The following is an 8695-nucleotide window of genomic DNA, read 5'->3' as shown; positions in this document are numbered from 1 at the left end:
CTGCCATATGCCTTCTTCTTTTCTCTCCTCTGTCACTGGCACCAGCCTGGTCCAGGCCCTCATCTTCTTGCCCATGGACTATTGCAATGGTCTTCTGGTTGGTCTCCTTACCTCATTTCTCCCCAGTGTAATCTGTCCTCCACTCAGCTTCCAAATCAATCCTCCCAAAGCCCAGGTGTGGCCAATGACCTTCCCCATCTCTATTCAGCAAAGTCCAGTGGATCCCTATTTATCTATTTATCTATCCCTGTTTAGCAAATAAAAAAATCCTGTGTTTGGCTTTTAAAGCCACGTACAACCTGGTCATTTTCTACCCTTCTAATCTTGCACTGACACGAGTGTCTTCATTGTTTCTTAGGAAAAAAAAGATATTTCATCTCTAGATTCCATGCATTTTCATTGGCCATCCCTCATGCCTGGAATTTTCTTCCTATTCTGTCCCATCCCCTGGCACCCTTGGCTAAGTCCAAGCTCAATCCCATTTTCTGGGGCAGCTAGGTGGTGCAGTGAGTAGAGCACTGGCCCTGGAGTCAGGAGGACACATGTACTAGCTGTGTGACCTTGGGCAAGTCACTTAACCCCAATTGCTCTACCAAAAAAAAAATTTAAAAAAAATCAATCCCACTTTCTGCAAGGAGCGTTTCACAATCCTCCTTAATTCTAGTGCCTCCTTCTAGGATTGTCTCCAATTTATTTATTGTTTATTTATATATTGTTGTTTTCATATCATATTGTCAATCAGCTTGTGAGCTCCTTTTGTCTTTCTCTGTATCTCCAGCACCTAGTAAGTGCTAAGCACACAGTAGGGGCTTTACAAATGCTAGCTTTTGGACTATCAGCTGGCATTGAGTTCGTGAACCTGGATACATAGAAAAAGGACATTGTCCTCAACAAACATGAGAACATTGGGGAGACACTTGTACATGAGAGAAAAAGTAGCCAATTACATTTTGGACATATGAAATTTGAGCCACCTATAGGAACCCCCATCTGAAATTTCTAAAGGGAAGCTGATCATGTAGGAGTGAAGCTTGAGAAAGAGAGTAGGGCTCCATATATTGATCTGGGAGTCATTTGCATAGAACTAAAGAAGTCCATGGGAGCTGATGAGGCAGCCAAGAGAGAGTGTAGAAAAAGAAGGAAAAGTCTTGGGAGGCACACACAGTGGGGGGATGGGAGATGAATGGTGAAACATCAAAAAAGATTGAGGAGCATTCTGATGGTAGGGAGAGAACCAAGAGACAGCAGTGTCACAAAATCTCAGAAAGGAGAAGGTGTTTAACCCTCAACTGCTGCCAAAGAGAGGCAGAGAGGTAGCAGCATCAAGATAACTCTATCAGATTTGGTCATTAAGGCATTTGAGATACCTCAAGGGAAGCAGCTGCAGTTGGGTGAAGAGGCTAGAAGTCAGATGACAAGAAGTTAAGAAATCAGAGAAAAGGGGGCGGTGGAGTCAAGATGGCGGCTGGAAATCAGGGACTAGCATGAGCTCCCCGCCAAGTCCCTCCAAAAACCTATAAAAAATGGCTCTGAATCAATTCTAGAATTGCAGAACCAACAAAATAGCAGAGGGAAGGAGGGCTCCAGCCCAGGATAGCCTGGATGGTTGCTGGGTGAGGTCTTTCGAGCACAGAGCTGGGAGTGGAGCAGAGCGGAGCAGAGCCCAGCGTGGGCCACGCAGACCACCCAGACCAGGAGCCGGGCGGAGCAGGCCCTAGCACCCTGAATCAGGGAGCTGCAGCAGTTACCAGACTTCTCAACCCACAAACACCAAAGACAACAGAGAAGGTTAATGGGAAAAGCTGCTGGGGACAGGTGGATAGAGTTTGAGATTCACCCACCAAACCGGGGGCAGCAGAGGCGGGGCAGCTACAGAACTACAGCTGCAGTCGCTTCAGGACCCAGGCCCACCTGGTGGGAGGAATTAAGTAGCGGATCAGAGCAGGAGTGCAGAGGCTGCTGAAGATCTAAGTCCAGTCTGGGTTGGGGGTTCTTGGGGAAGGAGGAGTGCTGGTGTGGCAGAGCTGGCTGTAATAGCTCTGAAAACAACAGCACATCCCCTCAAGCTTGGGACAAAGTATTCTTTACTCTTGCATAAAAGTGGCAAGAAAAAGCATTTCTGTAGGAAGAGAAGAGAAGGCAGGTGAGGGGAAATGAGTGAATCTTGCTCTCATGAGATTTGACCTGAGGAGGAAATACCATACACACTCAACTGGGTATCTTACCCCACAGGAAAGAAGGAAGAAGATAAAAAAAGGGGGGATGATAGAAGGGAGCGCAGTTGGGGGAGGAGGTAATCAAAAACAAACACTTTCAAAAAGGGACAGGGTCAAGGGAGAAAATTGTATAAAGGGGGATAGGTTAGGAAGGAGAAAAATATAGTTAGTCTTTCACAACATGAGTATTGTGGAAGGGTTATACATAATGATACGCATGTGGCCTATGTTGAATTGTTTGACTTCTTAGGGAGGGTGGGTGGGAAGGGAAGAGGGGAGAGAATTTGAAACTCAAAGTTTTAAAAACAGATGTTCAAAAACAAACAAAAATGTTTTTGCATGCAACTAGAAAATAAGATACATAGGCAATGGGGTATAGAAATTTATCTTGCCCTACAAGAAAGGAAGGGAAAAGGGGATGGGTGGGAGTGGGGTGACAGAAGTGTATTTGGAGGGCAGGGTTTATAATCTCAAAGAGGATCATAAACATGTCTGAAAGGTTCGGAACCACCGGATATAAGAAACTCTTAAAGTAGAAGGCAGAAGAATCAAAACATATATTTAGGCTCCACAGTAACCAACCCATGAACCAGCAACCCCATTTTGATATATTGATCAAAAGCTTCCAGGCCCAATAAGTACGCCTTGAAAGAGTAACCAGGAGGCTACAGAGAAGCATGATTGCATAAAGCAGAATCATGCTTCCCCCTCTATGGTAAAAAGATTACCCACTGGCCTGAAGTCTTTTTTCAGCTTCCTCCTGTAGGTCAGCTCTGCTACTGGCTCCTGCTTCAGCTGTGGCTGCGGCTGTGGCTGTAGCTGTGGCTGTGGCTGTGGCTGTAGCAGCCTCTGGCTCCAACGGGAGCTGCTTTTAACCATCCAGCTTCTGCGGGGGTGTAAGGTACGCCGGGGAAAGCACAGGTTCTTTCAATCTGCTTAAGCAAGGTGAAGGGGTTGACCGGGAAAGCACAGGTTCTTTCCATCAGCTTAAGCAACGGAAGCAAGGTGAAGGGGCCGGCAAGCTTACTCCAGTCCAACATACAAACAGCATTCAGTTCAGGGGAAAAAGCCAAACTAGTCAAGGGCACTTGTTGACTAAGTGCTAAGGAGCCCATTTTTGGTTGCCAATACAAGAAGGGAGGGCTGACTGGGGAACAGGGCAACCAGAATATGTGGGGGGAGGGTAGAAATGGGGAGAAAATTTGTAATTCAAACTTTTGTGAAAATCAATGCTGAAAACTAAATATGTTAAATAAATTAAATTAAATTAAAAAAACAAACAAACAAAAAAGAAATAAGAGAAAAGCAAGTGAAAGCAACCAGTGTAGAAAGACTTTTTTAGATTACCCATGAAAGGGAGAAGTATGGGGTGGTATCTTGAGGAATGGTGAGGTCAAGTTGGTTTCTTTTTAAGTGTGAAGCAAAAGCAAAGCACTTTCCAGGGGAAGAGGAGACACTGAAGATTAGAAGGAGATGTTTGTGAGGTCTTTCTGCTAGAGGATATGGGAGGGGATAAAATCAAGAATAGGATTAGGGAGACCAAGAGTTCATTGGAGACTTGAGTAAGGACGAATAGTCAATGATGCTAGTGAGGTTTGCAGGGCAGAAATGGGGACTTACAAATAATAACCTCTGTTATCTCAGTAAAACATGCATCAAGGCCCTCCACTGAGAGCATCGCTGAAGGGCCTCTGTAGGAAGCTTGAGAAGGTTTGGCACATTTCCTATTGGGAATGTGATAAAAAAGCAATTTGAGATGAATAAAAGGATTACCTTGCTGCAGTGAGGGCTCAGGTGACATTAGATTTATTATGGTCTTAGGCAACATAGTTGAATGACTGAATTACAGCACCATACAGTAGCACATGAAAAAGAATGTAGAACGCAGAAGGTATGAATAGTTCAGGCTTGGGGCAAGGCAAGAGTTGACATAGACCAAGGGTGCAAGGGATTTGAGAGTTGTGGGTAGTATATTGTTGTTGAACTGGTTAATCATCTCTTTGAAATTAGGGATGGAAGAAAGGGAAGTCAGCTCAGGGGTTGTATCTGGGAGAGTAAGGGAAGGTGAAAGGAATGGAGTTTCTGGTGAGGATGATGGATAGTTTAGGGAGGAGTAGCAGAAAGGGGAAATAGAATAATAGAAGGTTAGGGTCAGATATTGACATTTCAGACTTTGTGATCATGGACGTGGCTCATTTATGAATGACATCTGGGATGTAGGAGGTGCTTTGACTTTTGATAAGACATCTTTCTGCATTCTCTTAAGTGCCCCCTTTCTGTTGATGATCTCCAATATATCCTATAGATAACTTGTTTGTACACAGTTGTAGATGTTCTCTTCCCTATTAGACTGTGAGCTTTTTTGAGAGCAAGGATTGTGTTTTCCCTTTCTTTGTATCTCCAATTCTTATCTATGTGCCTGGCACATAGCAGATGCTTAAAAAATGTTTATTGACTGACTAAACGAAAATATGCTGCAAATGGGACCTAGATAGAAAAGGTAATATCATAAATAAGAGAAACATGGACAAAATCACTTACTAGATCTACAGATAGAAGAAACATTCATGACCAAACAAGGGATAGAGGATGTCACAAAAGATAAAATGGATCATTTCAACTGCATTTAATTAAAAAGATGTTTCCCTCCACACACAAAAAATCCAATGAAGCAAAGATTAAAAGGAAAATCATTAACTGGGAAAAATAAACATTGCAGCAAGTTTCTCTGATAAAAATCTCATTTCCAAGATAAATGTATAAGAATAAGAGCCATTCCTCAACTGATAAATGGTCTAAGAATATGAACAGGCACTCCTCAAGAGAAGACACCCAGAGTATCTACATCCTTATGGAAAAATGTTTCAAATCACACTTAATTAGAGAAATGCAAGTTAAGGCAATTCTGAGATTCTTCCTCACAGACGTTATATTGGCAAAGATCACAAAAACAAAAGACAATGACAAATATTGGAGGGACTATGAGAAAATAGTCAAGTTGATACACTGTTGGTAGCTCTGTGGATGGGTACAATAATTTGGAATTTTACATGCAGAACAGTTACTAAACAGTGTGTGCCCTTTAGCCCAGAATACCATTACTAAGCCTTTATCCAGAGAGATCCAATAAGAGAAAAAGGACCTATATGCACACACGCGTGCGCGCACTCACATACACCAGTTTTTTAAAAGAAATTATTCATTTATTCTTGAAATACATGTGATAGCAAAAAGCTGGAAACTCAAGCCATGCTCATCAAGTGAGGAAAACTGAACACGCTGTGATAAATGAATGTGATGGGATGTGATTGTGCTGTAAGAAATCAGCGGATAGATGATTTTGGAGAGACGAGGAGAGACGGAGATGAACTGTCGCACAGTACATTCAGCAGACCAGAACAATTTACCCTAAAATATCACTACTATAAACATGGACAATTTTGAATCCTTTTGAATAAACTGATGAAAAATAAATAATACTTTGAAAATAAACAACTCTGAACCCTGAAGTAATAGAATCCAATTCAATAATCATTCATGATTGCACATGAAGAGATATCCTATCCATCTCCTGACAGAGAGCTCATAGAGGCAGGGGACGTGTTTGTTACATACTTATGTGCACAGCCAATGAGGAAATGTGTTTTGCTTCACTATGCAGATTCATAACAAGGAATTTCTTTTTCTCTTACCTTTTCCACTCAATATAGTGGGAAAGAAATAAATTTATGGAAATTTTAAAAAATAGAGAGGTAAGGGGTGCTACAGACATGGAGTGTTTCATGTACTTCTACATGAGGTTGTTCTAGTGTTAGCTCTGCTTTACTTTGTTAGAAGATAGTTCTTGGAAAGTGAGGGCAATTTAGAATATTAAAAAATAAAATTTAAGAATTACTATCGAGAAGAATGATAGAAGACAATGAACTGTATTTACTTAAAAGAGAGAGAGAGAAAGAGAGAGAGAGAGAGAGAGGAAGAGAGAGAGAGGGAGAGAGAGAGAGAGGGAGAGGAGAGAGAGAGAGAGAGAGAGGGAGAGAGAGAGAGAGAGAGAGAGAGAGAGAGAGAGAGAGAGAGAGAGAGAGATTGGGAGAACCTTTCTGCTCCCTACTTTGGGGAAACCCAATACATGAACTCAACTTATGTTTTAAGTAAAACTTCCCTGGGGCACTGGGGTGAGTGGTATGAAAAGTTAGAGGGAGAGATGACGTAAAACAATACCTCTCACTCAAGGCAAAGCACCCAGAGAACTGAACCTGGTCTGCAAGGCCCTCATGGACCGAGAGCAGATGGGCCTCTGTGTAAAGCAGGAGAGGCCATAGCACTGCCATGTTGTTTGGTTTCAGAAGTGATTACTGTTCTTAGAGAAAGGAAAGCTTGATTCAGGTTTTTATAACAGACTTTTTTTCATCATTAAGATGGATGTCATGCTGCATTTGGTCTCAACATCCCATGATCCTAAGGCAGAGAGTGTTGTGGCTATTTTTTTTAAATCACCATTTAATTAAGCATCTATTACATCTAGGCTATTTCCACATCTCTGCATCTTCTTGGCCTATAACAGATTTTCATTGTGCTTGTAGTTTATTAACTAAGAAAAGCATTGGATTCAGTAGGCCAAAACTGCTGCCTTCAAGACCTTCAAGACCTTTTTCATGTATATCTCAAAATTATGCAGATAACTGATATAAATAAGTGCTAACATTGATGATTCCCTACATCATTAATATTAAGTGAGACAATTCTAACGGGGAAATTTGTGCTTGTTAAAGGCATTTAGGATGGTCACGGGAAAGGTCCATCTCAGAGTCCAAATGATAGTGACAGCCATTCCCTTGAGATGGCGAGGCCCTGGAGAGGGTCTTCTTTGCAGGTGACATTGTGCAGGTTGCATTGAGCCAGAGCATTACAGAGCCTCCTGGGAAGATTTCTAACCAAACAAAGGCATTGGGCCACACGGTAAAAGGAAGATGGGGGAAATGAAGAAGGCCCATTGTCCAGACACTGATGCACACCCCCATTCCTCTCCAGATTCTCTCTACTGGTGCTGTAGCACCAGAAACCTCTTTATCTTGGAAACTCATTCCAGTCTCGGAATCTACACATTTTCTTAGGCCAGAAAGGTTGATGCAGCAATACTGGTATCCAGGAAATAATGGCAACAAATGGGATAGTGCTGCCCCCTCTCAGCTATTACAAAGAGCAACAACTGATGTGTGTCCACGACCTCTCCTTTCCAGCTCCTCACCATGCCTCATCTCAGTTCCACTCTCTCCGTTCATTGTCACTCCCCAGGTTCAGGCTCCCATCCTCTCTTGTCTAGGCTCTCATAACAGGCTCTTCATTGGCCTTTCTGCATCCATTGTCTCCCTTCTCCGATCTGTGAGACCCTTGCAACGACCAGAATCTTCTTTCGGCAGAGACCAGAGTAGGCCTTCATCACCTACAAACTCATTCCTCTGCCCTGTATGGCCCTCCATGATCAAGCTCTAACCTACCTGTCCACACAGATTTTACTTTCTCTGCCATTACGCAGCCACAATTCTAGCCAAACTAGTCAATTGCTTGTTCTTAAATCTGTTTTTTGTTTCATTCCTTGTCTCCCAGGATGCTGCATCCCATTCCTGGAACATAACCTGTCCTCACCTCCACAACTCCAAATTCTGAGCTTCCTTCAAGGTTTAACTCAAGAGGCCCATCAGAAAGGCCTTTCCTGACCTCTCCATAAGCTGTGTTGTAAATGCCCTCCACCTGATCAAATTGCCTTGTACTTAACGTCTATAGCATGTGCTCCCTAACCCTAGTGGAGTGTCAGCTCCGTGAGGGAAAGACATTTTTTTTTCTTTTAGAATATATATCCCTAGTACTTGGCATAGAACCTTTGCACATAGCATGTTAGATGGATGGATAGATAAGAAAAATGTTAAGTAGAAAGAGAGATAGGAAGGATGGAAGGACTGAAGGAAGGTAGGGAGGGAGGAAGGGAGGGAGGGAGAGAGGGAGGGAGGGAGAGAGGGAGGGAAGAAGGGAGGGAGGAAGGAAGGGAGGAAGGAAGGAAGGAAGGACAGAAGGAAGGAAGGAAAGAAGGGAGGGAGGAAGAAAGGAGGGAAAGAGAGAAGAAAGGGAGGGAAGCAAGCATAGATAAGGAAATAAGCATTTATTATGCACCTGCTGCGTGCACATAGTAGGTGCATTGAGCCAAGTGCTTTTCAAATATTATTTCATTTGATCTTCACAACAACACTATGAAGTAAATGCTGTTATTACCCTCTTTTAATATATGAGAAAACTGAGGCAGACAGAGGTTAAGTGACATGTTTGGGGTCACAGAGGTAGTAAGTATCTGAGTCAGGATTTGAACTCAGGTCTTTCTGACTCCCATCCTAGCTCTCTGTACATAGAGGATTTAGTGGCATTTATGATGGACCCAAACTGTGCTAAGTGCGGGGAATCGAAATACAGGCAAACAAGATGATTATCCT

This window comes from Trichosurus vulpecula, chromosome 4 (assembly GCF_011100635.1).
Source record: "Trichosurus vulpecula isolate mTriVul1 chromosome 4, mTriVul1.pri, whole genome shotgun sequence".
Classification (NCBI taxonomy): domain Eukaryota; kingdom Metazoa; phylum Chordata; class Mammalia; order Diprotodontia; family Phalangeridae; genus Trichosurus; species Trichosurus vulpecula.
This window is presented reverse-complemented; position numbering follows the sequence as displayed.